Here is a 13419-nt window from a genome sequence, read left to right as displayed (position 1 = left end):
CGTCGCTTCATCCCATTACTCCTGCACCTTCTCCTCCTCCTCCTCCTCTGTGTCACAATGGCAGGAACTGCAGTGTGACCTCAATAAACTAACAAGCTGGGCAGAAAAATGGCTGATGAGATTCAATATAGAAAAGTGCAAAATTCTACATATCGGAAGCAACAATGTTCAGGCGAGATATGTAATGAATAACATGCCACTGTCAAGTGCTGATAAAGAAAAAAATCTTGGTGTCGTTGTGTCAAACGACCTAAAGCCGAGTCAACACTGCACAGAAACAGCAAAGACGGCAAATAAATTAGTAGGGTTCATTGGAAGAACCTTTGAATTTAAATCAGAAAAGGTTATACTTGACTTATATAACTCACTGGTGCGCCCTCATTTAGAATACTGTGTACAGTTCTGGTCACCATACTACAAAAAAGACATTGAAAAACTAGAAAAGATACAGCGCAGAGTCACAAAGATGATTCCAAGATTGCGCAATAAGCCGTATGAGGAACGACTGGAAGAACTAAACCTATTTAGTTTAACAAAGCGCAGGATAAGAGGAGACCTAATTGAAGTGTTCAAAATTTTCAAAAGATATAGTAACATTGATGCACATAAATATTTTACAATTGATCATTCTAATCTAACAAGAAATAATGGATTCAAGATTATACCCAAACGTTTTAAATCCCACGAGGCAAAACATTTTTTCTTTAATCATATAGTAAATATATGGAATAAACTTCCTGCAGAAATTGTGAACAGCAATACTATTGAATCATTCAAAAATAAAATAGACAAATATTTAAAAGCAAATCCCCAACAAGCTCTCTTCTTGTCCGAATAATTACTAAATTCACTAATAAACTCTTATTCTACAGACACCAGTTTTAATATAACTTTTATTAACTTTCAGATAGGCGTATAGAGTTCACCGTAAGGTGAATAGTAGAACTTCCTTTCATCCTTTCCTATGAAAATTTCCATGTCAGTTTTTCCATACTGCATGGTACTTTTCCCAACTATTTCCATGCCAGCGCAAGCTGGAGGGAGTGGTGGGTGGGGAGGAGCCTTCTGCTATGCTGTCCTGTCTCTCTTCCCTGTAGCTAGTTAGAAGTAGTTACCAAACAGCCTTGCAAGGACCAAAAGGTCTGTTGCTGTTTGGCTTTCCTTTGTATTCCTCTCTCTCTCTCTCTCTCTCTCTCTCTCTCTCTCTCTCTCTCTCTCTCTCTCTCTCTCTCTCTCTCTCTCTCTCTCTCTCTCTCTCTCTCTCTCTCTCTCTCTCTCTCTCTCTCTCTCTCTCTCTTCGCCGCAATGTTGCATCTCTTACTATCTTCTGCTGTTACTTTCACGCTAACTGTTCTCCTAACTGTTCTTCTGATCTTGCTAACTAGATTCCTCCCCTTTTCCCGTGACCTCGCTGCACAAGACTTTCTACTTTCCCTCACCTCTATTCTATCTACCTCTCTAATGCGAGATCTAAGCAGTATTCTCAATATTTCATCCCTTTCACTTATAAGCTCTGAAACTCTCTTACTGCTTCTATATTTCCTCCTAGCTATGCCTTAAACTGTTTTAAGAGGGAGGTTTCAAGACACTTTACTTGCACATTTTGGATAATCCTTTTCTCACTATATTCTTAAGGGACTGGCACCTTCTCGGGATCTTTTTATGTCATGATCTTTTGTTGCTCTATGGCAAGATCCTCATATAAAGAAGTTCCCAGATCCTCAAGCTGCGTGTGAGTACCCTGGAGGAAACCTGTTGAGCGAGGCAGGTCGAAGGAAACACAGGGAGTGAGGCGAAGGGGGTGAACGGGAGGCGAGTAGGAAGGCAAGTAGATATAGCAAACAGAAATGACTGACACACACACACACACACACACACACACACACACACTTCGTCTCCTCGTTCCCTGAAAACTCTTCCTTCAAAACAGAGTCTGCGGCTAAAAGCGACACGGCACCCGAGCCCCCTCGCGACGCGAAGGAAGACGAGCGGGTCAAGTTACCCCTTCTGGCTTCCCGTGACCTCCGCGGGACTCACTGGGACCTCGCCGCCAGCCCGCCCACCAGACGCGCACCTTTTCTCGCCACCTGCCCAGTACCCGTCCACCTTTCCTTACCGCCCGCCCACCACCCGCGCACCTTACCTTGCCGCTCACCCATCACCCGCGCACCTTCCCTTGCTGCCTGCCCCCCACCCGCGCATCTTCCCTAACCATACCTTCCCACACTACACCACGCCATACCACGCCACGCCACGCCACACCATACCATAAACTCAACACCGACGAACACCAGCACCACACAACTCACGTGATGCACCCACGCGTAACACCGTCACTCCTCACCACACATCATCACTCATCGCCGCAGCCTGAGCGGCGGTGAGTGATGATTTTTTTTTTTTTTCAACACTGTTAAGGAAATATTACCACCAGCTACCAGTAATTAAAGTATTGGTTTCCTACGTGTCTTTTGTCTTCTCTTGTCAGTCAAATATAAAAGACTGCACGAATAGATAACATAAAGACATTGATTTATGGAGAAAATCTAACTTGTCCACGCCTCTTGTACTGCTATCCTGCTATTATGCCACGTTATATTTCTTGCTGTCCAAAAAACCTATTTCTGCTGTACAATGGGCTTCCTTCTAACTATCCCTTGGGCTGCCTTCTAACTATCCCTTATTCTAAGTATTAACATGTACATAAATATTTTCTTGCAGGCGTAATAAAGTGTTCCAAGTGTTTCCTGGTGAAATAACCTTTCTACAGGCGACGATAAAGACCATAATGTTCTTAATGATTACTGGCTTTACCTGAGAGAGACATTTCGCAACGTCGCTGTAAGGCACATATTGTGAAATACTTCTGCACCGCACCTCCATTATTTCAAGACTCCAGCTGAAGTGGCACGGATTTTTTAAGGTGTTTTTTTTTTCTTTTACAGTTTAGTGACGTATTAAGAAGATCTATACATTATTAAAAGGAGAAACAGTCTTGAGAACAGGCTAATCTCTGTGGCGAGAAAAAAGCATCTCTAAACACGGACCTTATGGAACCGTCGTGTTCTGTCTCACAAATCTTGCCCACTTCTGTCTTAACTCCTGTCACAGCAAACTTTCCCTCTTGCTCTGAGTGTTTCAAGTTAAGTTTGGACTTTGAGAAGCGTGATTCACAACCCACAACTCACAGCCGCCCCACCAACGCTCCATCTTGCTTTTGCTCGCCTCCACCACCACCACCGCCACCACCACACTTCGTCTCCACCTCCTCCACTTTCATCTGCTCGCGGCAAACTTCCTTTAACTTATAATTGCATGTTTCCGGTGCAAACTTGTCATGTAAAAATAATACTACAACATTTGCGCTCGTCTGTCCGTGCTGTTCACACACACACACACACACACACACACACACAAAGGTATGTCTGTCTTGTTTATCTGTAACATTCATGCACGTAATTAGTTTCATTATAGTAAGTAAATGAGTGTGTGTGTGTGTGTGTGTGTGTGTGTGTGTGTGTGTGTGTGTGTGTGTGTGTGTGACATGTTACATATTCTCTTAGTCTTTACAGAACAAAGTCATTTTTCCCACACATGCCTTACCTTTACATAACTAAAGAACAAAGCCATCGTCCCCACACATGTCTTAACAACCTTTATATAACAAAGGTACAGAACAAAGCTCTTCTCTTCTATACTTGCTTTCAGGTTCAGAACAACTCATTACTTCCCAGCACCTCGGAATCCTGCATTCACTTCCTGCCAACAAGGTGCTACACTTTCACCACTCTCGCCCGAATCTGACTCGCGTATTCCCGAGACAGTGAGCGAGCTGCCTTGTGGCTTTACAACATGCAACTATGACGCATATTCTGAAACACTTCTGCCTGCACCTCCACTACTTTCAAGAGGCTCTAGTTAAACTTACACAGCTTCTTAAGGTTGTTTTTATGGTTCTAGTGACACCTTCATATGATTTCTACATTATTAACAGGAGAAACTCTTGAAAGCCCGGCTTACCATCTCTGTGGCCTTTGCAAATATGTTGTGGTGAGAGAGCGAAGCGTTTCACAACTCGGGGCTTTGTATTTCCCGCCGCTCTTGTGTTCGCTGCACGCACTGGTGGGCGGGAGGACGAGACTCTTTAGGGAAATGGTGAGTAATGTGTATTGCACTCCTGCAGAGCCCTGAGCCGCGGCGTGAATATGGGATGACTAACAGGCCGTGAAACGTTTTTCCTCCCTTCCATTATGAGTCCTCGCTGAAAAAAAATGCAAAGCCGAGAGAGTGCCTGCCTGCCTGCCTGCCTGCCACTCTCTCTCTCTCTCTCTCTCTCTCTCTCTCTCTCTCTCTCTCTCTCTCTCTCTCTCTCTCACACACACACACACACACACATGAGAATTAATGGGTTCAAACCTGATAGAATAAAAAGAGACAGAAAGGAATTAAGTCTTCAACAGAGAGGTACAGTAGGATACTGGAATAAGGTCAGTTATCAGGTTCCTATCGCCGAGTAACCAAAGAGTTTTAAGAAAATATTAGTTTACAGTGGATATAGAAAGATATGACAGCTCGGATGTTCAGAGGTATTCTTCCTATCCCCACCACCTCTCTCTCTCTCCCAGCAGCTCTCAAACCGTCCCTTGTCACCGCTCACTGCTCTTCCTCCCCTCTCCCTTTCTCCTTTCTTCTTCTTCCCTCCTCCCTTACCCTAACTTCCCTTCTCTTCCTTCTTCTATTCCCGCTCTTTTTATTTTTTTTTTCTATTTTCTAGTCCCTCTCCCTTTTACCTTTCTCCTTCTTCCCTTACCCTTCACTCTCTCTCTCTCCTCTTTTTCCCTTCTTCCCTCACCCCTCACCCTCACCCTTTCTCACCTCTTCCTCCTCCTGTTATTCTCTCTTCTTCTTCCTACGTTTTATTACCCTCACCTCTCCCTTCCCCCCTTCTTTCCTCACCTTTCACCCTCTCTCAACTGCTTTTCTTCCTCCTATTACTTTTTTTTTTTCTCTACGTCCTCTCTCCTCTTCTACACCATCCCCTTCCTCTCTCTCTAAGAAAGCAATCTTGAAACGCAGTTAATTTGAGAAGCCTGACAGCTTTCCCTTAACCTGTGTCTGTCTTATCACAATACATCACCAATGATATAATAGTACCTTAGCTCAATACGCGCGCGGCTCACCTCACCAACTGTCACATATATACGTAGTACATACATGCATACATACGTACGTACATACGTACATACATACATACATACATACATACATACATCGTACTTTTGCTGTGAAAGGAGAAAGGTTTTTTTTTTCCACTGGAATGTACGAGTATAATGACATTTTTTTTTTCTTTTTCTTGGTAACTGTTCACGAAGGATGAGTGAATGACCTGACAATATCTTCCTTTGACCTTTTCATATCAATTATTCACGAAGGATGAGTAAATGGCTGCCGATGAACATAGTAATCTTTTTTTTTTTAACTCGAAGGAACAATGACAGTATCTTCTTTCCCTTTTTATCAGTAATTGATCACGAAGGAATGAATGACCTGCCAATGTGTGAATTATGAAATATTACAAATAAGACTGTCACTGGTTCTTCCTCCGCCACTGTCACGCGCGTCATCTTGTTTGTCATCTTGTTTCAGGTGTCAGTTCAAATTTGTCGCTCTTCCCTCACGTCGTTATGAGTAATGGATCACTCACTCTCACGGAAACTCAATCCTCCTCCTCTGTATTATTCATTTTTTTTCTTTGCTATGCCCTCTTCCGTTTCCTCCTCCTCCCTTCCTTCCTTCTCTCCTCTTTTCCACAATCTTCCTTCCATAACATCCCTTCTCTACCACTCTCCAGTCTCTACCTTCCATGACTACCATCCTTTCTGCACTTCCTGCCCTCCGCCCCTTCCCTTTCTTCCCCTGCATCACTTCCCTTCCTTCCCAAACCTCCGTCTCTGCCCTCCACCTCCCTTCCTTCCCATTCCATCCTTCCTTCTCCTCGGCACCTCATGCGCCAAATAGCCCATAATGGCCTCCTTACCCTCCCCCAGACAGCTACACTGCATTATTCTTAGGTAAAGTCCTCCCCACCCCGTCCGTCCCCGCCCCGCCTCTCCCCGCCTATCCTCGACCCGGCCCGGCCATCCAATGCTCCCCAAGGACAGCAAAGGTTCCTTCACTGTGCAATCACGCTCCGACCACTGAGAGATGCTGCCACTTAACTTCGTGTGTGTGTGTGTGTGTGTGTGTGTGTGTGTGTGTGTGTGTGTGTGTGTGTGTGTGTGTGTGTGTGTGTGTGTGTGTGTGTATGCGGTGTGTGAAATTCTTCCCCTCCGCACGAAAGAATCTCAATGCAAGCTCTAGATATTCCCATTCCAGTCCAGTCCCGTTCCGTTCCCTGCAACATTCATCCCTACGACCCTCCCCAGCCCCTACTATCCCATCACGATCTGCCGTCCATACACAATCCGCCGCCGCCTCCACCACCCCCGCCTTGCCTCGCCCTAACGCAGTCCTTACTTAACAGTACATTGCCCTAGTATCACCCTCCTCGTAGCAGTCTATTTACTTATCTCTCCCTCCCCCACAACCCACCACCGCTGCCTCCGACCTATCACTGACAGTCTATTCATCCACCTGCTCCCTCATACAACCCCCAACCTCCTCCATCTTGTCGCCTTATCACTGGTCACCTAGAAGACCACTCATCCACCTGCTCCTCCGTACAAACACTGTCTCCCCCGTCCTATCCTCTCCACTCCACTCATCTACGAGTATCTGGTCCTTCCCCAAACCCACCTCCTATCGCTACGCTCTCTTAGCAATCCGCTCATCTACTGACAACCTCGGAAGCTGCTACACTCGTTCTCTCTCTCTCTCTCTCTCTCTCTCTCTCTCTCTCTCTCTCTCTCTCTCTCTCTCTCTCTCTCTCTCTCTCTCTCTCTGCAGCTCCATCAGTCACAAGCGTCCATCCCAGCTCGCATTATTGAAATACCCGCCATTCCAGACTCGAATGTGGTGTGCCTTTGTGGTGTGTGTGTGTGTGTGTGTGTGTGTGTGTGTGTGTGTGTGTGTGTGTGTGTGTGTGTGTGTGTGTGTGTGTGTGTGTGTGTGTGTGTGTGTGTGTGTGTGTGTGTTGTGAGTTTAGACTAATGGACGAAACGGGGTGAAAAAAAAAAAAAGGGGGAGAGAGGAAACTGAGAGACAGTGGAAAGCGAGAAGCCAAAACCCACGGCATAAATAAATGGAAAGGGAGAGTTTAGAAAAATGGGCGAGAGGAAAAAAAAAGACGAACGAAAAGAGAAATGCAAAAAAATAGGTTAGAAAGAAAAGGAAGAAATTATCTATAGAGAGGAAAATTTACAGAACTGAACGAGAAGAAAAATAAACTGACGGAAAGAATAAAAAAAAAAAGAGGGAGGGAAGTGAGAAAGCGGAAAAAAAGCCAAGAGTCAAGTCAGGAAGAAAAGGAAAAAAAATCAATAAGGAGAATTTAGATCAATAAATGAGGAAAAGGAAAGTGACGTGTAAAAAAGGGGGGGAAATGAGAGAGGAAAATAAAGTAAAAACGATGCATTATGAATGGAAGTCTAAAGAGAAATAGAAAATGGAGATTCTATACAGAGGAGAGCTGAGAGAAATATACGAGAGAAAAGGAAAAGTGGGATGTGAAAACTAAAAAAAAAAAAATAAGGAAAGAAAATTAGGAAGGACAATGTAACGAAAGAAAGACGAAGAAGGAAAAGATGAACAAGAACAAGAAGACAGATGAAATAGGGGAAAAAGGTCCATATAAAGAAAACGACAAAGAAAACTGAAAGACAAAGAAAAAGAGATGAAATTAAGGAAGTCAATAAGAAGAGAGGAGGAGGAGAAGAGGCAAAAGTAAGGCATTGAAGGAAGAAGAATGCGTGGAATGGAAGTTTTGCAGAGGAAGGGAAGGGTCCATACAAAGGGGGCAGGAGGAATGTGCGTTATGAAGATGATCAGAGGAAAAGCGAATGAAGGAGAGGAACAGAGGTGCAGGCCATAAAGGAGTTAGGGAGGGAGTTAGGGAGAGAGGAGTCTGGAAAAGAAAGGATAATAAAAGACGTGAATAAAAATAAGAGAAAGGAGAAAAGTTTACAGTTGTTTTGCCAATCCCGCAGCATGCGTTCTTGTTTCTAAACCCCCTTTCCTCTTCTCTTCTATTTTCTTCGCTTCTCTTCTTTTCTCTTCTTTTTTTAACTATCGTTCCATACAAACACGAATGAAAATGAATATAAGGAGAAAAGTTTATCTAAATTTGCTTCGTCAGTCCTGCAACCTGCATTCTCACTTCTAATCTCCTCTCCTTCTCTCTTCTTCTTCTTTTTTTTTTTTTTTTTACTTTTCGTTCGATACAGAACAGAATAAAAATATGGATGAAGAGAAGAGTGATCCCAAAGTTATGTTCTTCATTTTAATATCTTCTCCCTTCTCCTCTCTTCTCCCTTTTCTCTCTTTTTCACTTTTCCGTTTCATACAGACTCGAATAAAAATTGGAATGAAGACAAAAAAGTGGCCCTAAGTTGCACTCTTGGCTTTAATCTCCTCTCTTCTCTTCCCTTAAGTTTTTCGTTCCACCCACTCTACTTTGGCAGGCCAGTGAGCATATATCTTCCCAGCCACACCTTCTCCACTACTCCACTGCCTCCCATGTATCTTCCTTTCCTTTGTTCCCTTCATTTTCCTGCACCCCGTCAATTCTCGTTACCATCCCATTCCTTCCCTCCCTGCTTCCCTCTTTCTTTCGTTTCTTGACATTTTCTTCTTTCGCCATTTCCCTAGAGTGATGGGTTGGAGCCATGTACGAGTCTCCTCCAGTTGTTTCTGCCCCTTGTATCTTCCTCTGTGATTGCCATTCCTCGCAATTCTACCGCAATTTCATCCCTCCACATTTTCCTCCTTCATAATTCACCAGCATAATTATATATATTAGCCTGCCTCCTTCAGCCTCCTTCAGCCTCTCAGCTCCCTCTCGCGTCCAATTAAACTTCTATAGATGCACCTGCCCGACTTCCTCCTCATTCGTCACCTTAACCTTTCCCTACTCGTAGCGTCTAGTGAATGTCAGATTGGAAGAGGCCTCCCTGTGGATCTCTCTATATAGAGTCTCTTTATAGAGTAATGGTAGTACAGTATTCTCCAACAGCACGTACATCTCTTCCCCGTCTTCAGCGTCTCTCTCTCTCTCTCTCTCTCTCTCTCTCTCTCTCTCTCTCTCTCTCTCTCTCTCTCTCTCTCTCTCTCTCTCTAAAGACCTGCCACCATATGGATAGCAAACGCCAAGTAACAGATGGTATACTGTAAGTCTTTCATTGGTGTAGGCCAGCAGGGTTCTTCAAAGTACGAGTCTGGACCCAACAGTGGATCGCAAGCGCTTATTCAGTGGGTCGCTACATCATAAACAGATGTAAGAACAATAAATCGAACTAAGTAGTGTGTGTGTGTGGTGTGTGTGTGTGTGTGTGGATGTGTATGTGATTCACCTACGGTCGTCTGTTGTTCACCCAGCCAGCCGTTCCCCTACGGAAAGAGCTCAGAGCTCATTGTGACCGATCTTCGGTTAGGACTGAGACCATTGACACACCACACAACGGGACAGCGAGATCATAACCCCTCGGGTTACATCCGGTACCTACTTGCTGCTAGGTGAACAGGGGCTACACATTAAGAGGCTCGCCCATTTGCCTCGCCGCGCCCGGGATTTGAACCTTAGCTTTCTTGGTTGTGGGCCGAGCGTGCTAACCACTACTTCTACTATGCTGCCCTTTTCTTCTGCTATTATTTTTTTTCAGTGTGAGCCGAGCGTGCTAACCACTACTACTTTGCTGTCCTTTTCTTCTGCTATTATTTTTTCTCATTGTGAGCCGAGCGTGCTAACCACTACTACTTTGCTGTCCTTTTCTTCTGCTATTATTTTTTTTTTTTTTCAGTATGAACCGAGCGTGCTAACCACCTACTTCTACTTCTACTTTGCTATCCTTTTCTTCTGCTATTTTTTTTTTTTTTTTGTGATCAATAAAGATCAAAGACATCAGACAGCCTAACAATATCAAAGGTATCAAGCCAACTAAGAATCTAACAATGAAAGGTGTGTGTGTGTGTGTGTGTGTGTGTGTGTGTGTGTGTGAATCAGTTTCCATATCAGAGGTATAAAGGTACAATAGAATAGTCATACTGAGTCGTGAAGGAAGTACATAAAAATTAAACTGGATCGTGGAGAAAAAAAAAAAAAAACATTTAGATAATATTGAGATACGAAAAAGCTAGATTCATTCATTTTTTTTTCTTTTTCACATTCAATTATCTGAGTTATACTCAAGTGTAGGGGACTGTAACAATGGAAACATAAGCAAAGTCCTGGAGCTAAGTGATCAAGTACAGGAACTGTCACGTATAGTCATGATAGACTCTTGCAACTTCCCTTGTTTTCTTTTGTTCTTATTACAATGTGGAGAAAAGCTGAAGAGAAAGACTCCAGGAATATCTTGAGATCAACTCGGTTTCGTGGATCAACTTCTAGCAGCACTTCCAGACACGCATCACTAATGCCATCATCACAACTACCACCACTGCTACCATCATCACTACCGCCACTGAACGACGCCCGACTCCCCTCGTTTCTCGTTAATACAAATTATTTTAATGCATAGACCTTTGCTACAACCCAACCGAATTATTCTGAGCCACGCGTCAGCCTCACCAAGCCTTCACGGTACAGGACAACACTCACACCTTCACCAGAGTAGTCAAGTTTGCACAAGTTTCACTCCCCGCGCAACAAGTGCATGTGTTTGGTGTCAGTAGAAGTGCATTCACGTACAAACTCACACCAGTTGACTGAGAAAAAGCACACCTTTCACCATTCAAAATAACAAAGAGCAGTACTTACCTAGGCAAGGACTAGCTGCTGCTACCGAAGTTTTGAATAAGGTTGACGAGACAGCACCGCGGGAACCTGCACTCCCACCAAGCCGTGGACGCTGACTAGTGGGCGCGCGGCACCGGCTGTTCCCGCCGGCAGTGGTCCCCCCAGCCTCTCCAGCCCACACACCTCTCCTTCTGGCAGGCAGTGCCTAACGCCGCTAGCCTCCACCAAGATGAACATGTCACTCGCATTATGGGTAATCCTTGCCATAGCGAATGAGTTATCATGTATGCCTCAACCTTGCTAGCGGCGTGACTCAACTGATCGTGTTCTGCTCAAACTGACAAGGAAACGTGTCGTTAGGGTATCTTGACTGCTTGTTAGATTGTTTGATGCTTTTATCTGTTGTATTGTTTGACACTTGACACTGTTATATCGTTTGATACTTTGATTGTTAATAAAAATATTTCATTGTTGGATGGTTTGATTCCTTTGATCGTTAGATTGTTTAATACCTTTCATTGTTAGATTCTTAGTTGGCTTGATACCTTTGATATTGTTAGATTGTTTGATATATTTCATCTCTGCTCACACTGAAAAAAAAATAATAACAGAAGAAAAGGACAGCAAAGCAGAACGTTCCCTGATCACCCTCCACTCCATCTGGCATATGACTTACAGGTAACAGATAAAAAATAAATACCTTGCCGGGTCGAAGAAGGAAAAACCGAAGGAAATTTTAGAAGTCAAGATTGTGAAACGTTTCTGCACCACACCTCCACTACATCCAAAAGGCTCTATGAAGTTAAAGCTTCCCATTATATCTACATTATTGACAAAAGAAACATTTTTTTTTTCGTTTACCATCTATATGGCTTTGGAAAAATTAATAGTGATTGGTGAGGGCAGAGCGTTAGGAGGGTCAGGAGTGTTTCTGAGGCATTACAGCAACAATACGAGCACCAGCAGCTGTGTGCCAATAGGTTGAATAGACTCAGTAATTGCTAGTACCACTGGAATCAACAAGGAGCTTTAAAAGAAGATTAGATAAATTCAATGATCAGAATATTATAGATGGAAATAGGTAAGGATACGTAGTTTCATACAGGGACTGCCACGTGTAGGTCTGACGGCTTCTTGCAGCTTCCCTTATTTTCTGATGAAGCTCCCGTGGGTGTGTCAGACTGCCAAGGAGTAGCCCAGTGTCGGGGAGAGAGGGACTTCATGCTTCGCGAGGCGGGTTAAGGGTTAAGGGTTGAGGTTGAAGGGTTGTAAAGCGTGCAAGTCATTAAAATTGTTCATCTTTCGAATATTCCTCCTATATTTATTAATGAATTTCCATAATAAAAAATGAATTATGATAAAGAATAAATTAATAATAATAATAATAATAATAATACGCACCAACTCTCCTCCTCCTCCTAATACTACTACTACTACTACTACTGCTACTACTACTACTAATAATAATAATAATAACAATAATAATAATAATAATAATAATAATAATACTATAATAACGAATTGAATAACTATATAATAACTAATAGCCAACTTTAATAACTAACCTACTACCTAAGAGATAAACCATTAACTAAATGACAATACAGAAGAAGAAGAAGAAGAAGAAGAAGAAGAAGAAGAAGAAGAAGAAGAAGAAGAGGAAGAAGAAGAAGAAGAAGAAGAAGAAGAAATAAACTGAATGATAACAATAAAAAGGAAGAAATAATAACTGAATGATAAAGAAGAAGAAAAAAAGAACAACAATGACAACAACAACAACAACAACAACAACAACAACAACAACAACAACAACAACAACAACAACAACGACAACAACAAATAAACTGATTGATAACAATAAAAAGAAGAAATAATAAGTGTATGATAAAGAAGAAGAAAAGGAGAAGAGGAAAAAGAGTAAGAGAAGAAGAAGAAGAAGAAGAAGAAATTAATAGATAAATAAACTGAATGATAACAATAAAAAATAAATAATAACTGAATGATAAAGAAGAAGAAGAAGAAGAAGAAGAAGAAGCGACCGTCCCTGGGTTGAAGTCTGGCCTTAGGGGATCTTGGAGCGGCTCGTTGGATAAAGTAGTGGCGGGAGTAAAATCAATCTAGCCGACGTTGTTTCCTTAATCCTGATTGCTGCCGCGTCTGTCACCATCACACGTAGCTGCAGGTGTGTATAGTGGTGTGATTTGATTAATATTGCCAGATGGAGAAAGCAGGAAAGCAAGGCAAAGCGTGCTAGTAACGGGAGAGGCTTGGCGGCCTGCATACTGTAAACAGCATTCGGCCTTGGAAAACTTCACCTTTGCTCTCGAGATCTTTTTTTTTTTTTTTTCCTCTGGCTGGTGTTGCGCGCTGTGAGTCAGTGTGAACATCAATGAGGAGGTGACCTTGCTTGGTGCACGTGATATTGTAAGGAACACCTGTGTTTTCACCCAGTCTTGCTTTGGTTCGTGTTTCTGCAACTTGCCACGGTATTGCATTACTCTCCTAGATTAGTTCCTGGCGTTTTGTTA

At 43.0% G+C, this 13419-nt stretch overlaps 1 protein-coding gene across 7 annotated transcripts in view; it reads left to right on the top strand.

Moving 5' to 3' along the window:
• The first annotated feature begins 12944 nt into the window (after positions 1-12944).
• The window catches only part of LOC135106236 (DNA repair protein RAD50-like), a 28922-nt gene continuing 28447 nt past the window's right edge, over positions 12945-13419 (top strand). Inside the window, exon 1 of one of the 7 annotated variants that reach the window (XM_064015017.1) lies at positions 12945-13073. The gene's annotated coding sequence lies outside the window, so the exon portion shown is untranslated. The other 6 variants (XM_064015024.1, XM_064015018.1, XM_064015019.1 and 3 more) reach the window with 6 other exon arrangements.

This window comes from Scylla paramamosain, chromosome 13 (assembly GCF_035594125.1).
Source record: "Scylla paramamosain isolate STU-SP2022 chromosome 13, ASM3559412v1, whole genome shotgun sequence".
Classification (NCBI taxonomy): Eukaryota; Metazoa; Arthropoda; class Malacostraca; order Decapoda; family Portunidae; genus Scylla; species Scylla paramamosain.
Note: the sequence above shows the minus strand (reverse complement) of the source record. Positions and strands in the feature narration are given on the sequence as shown.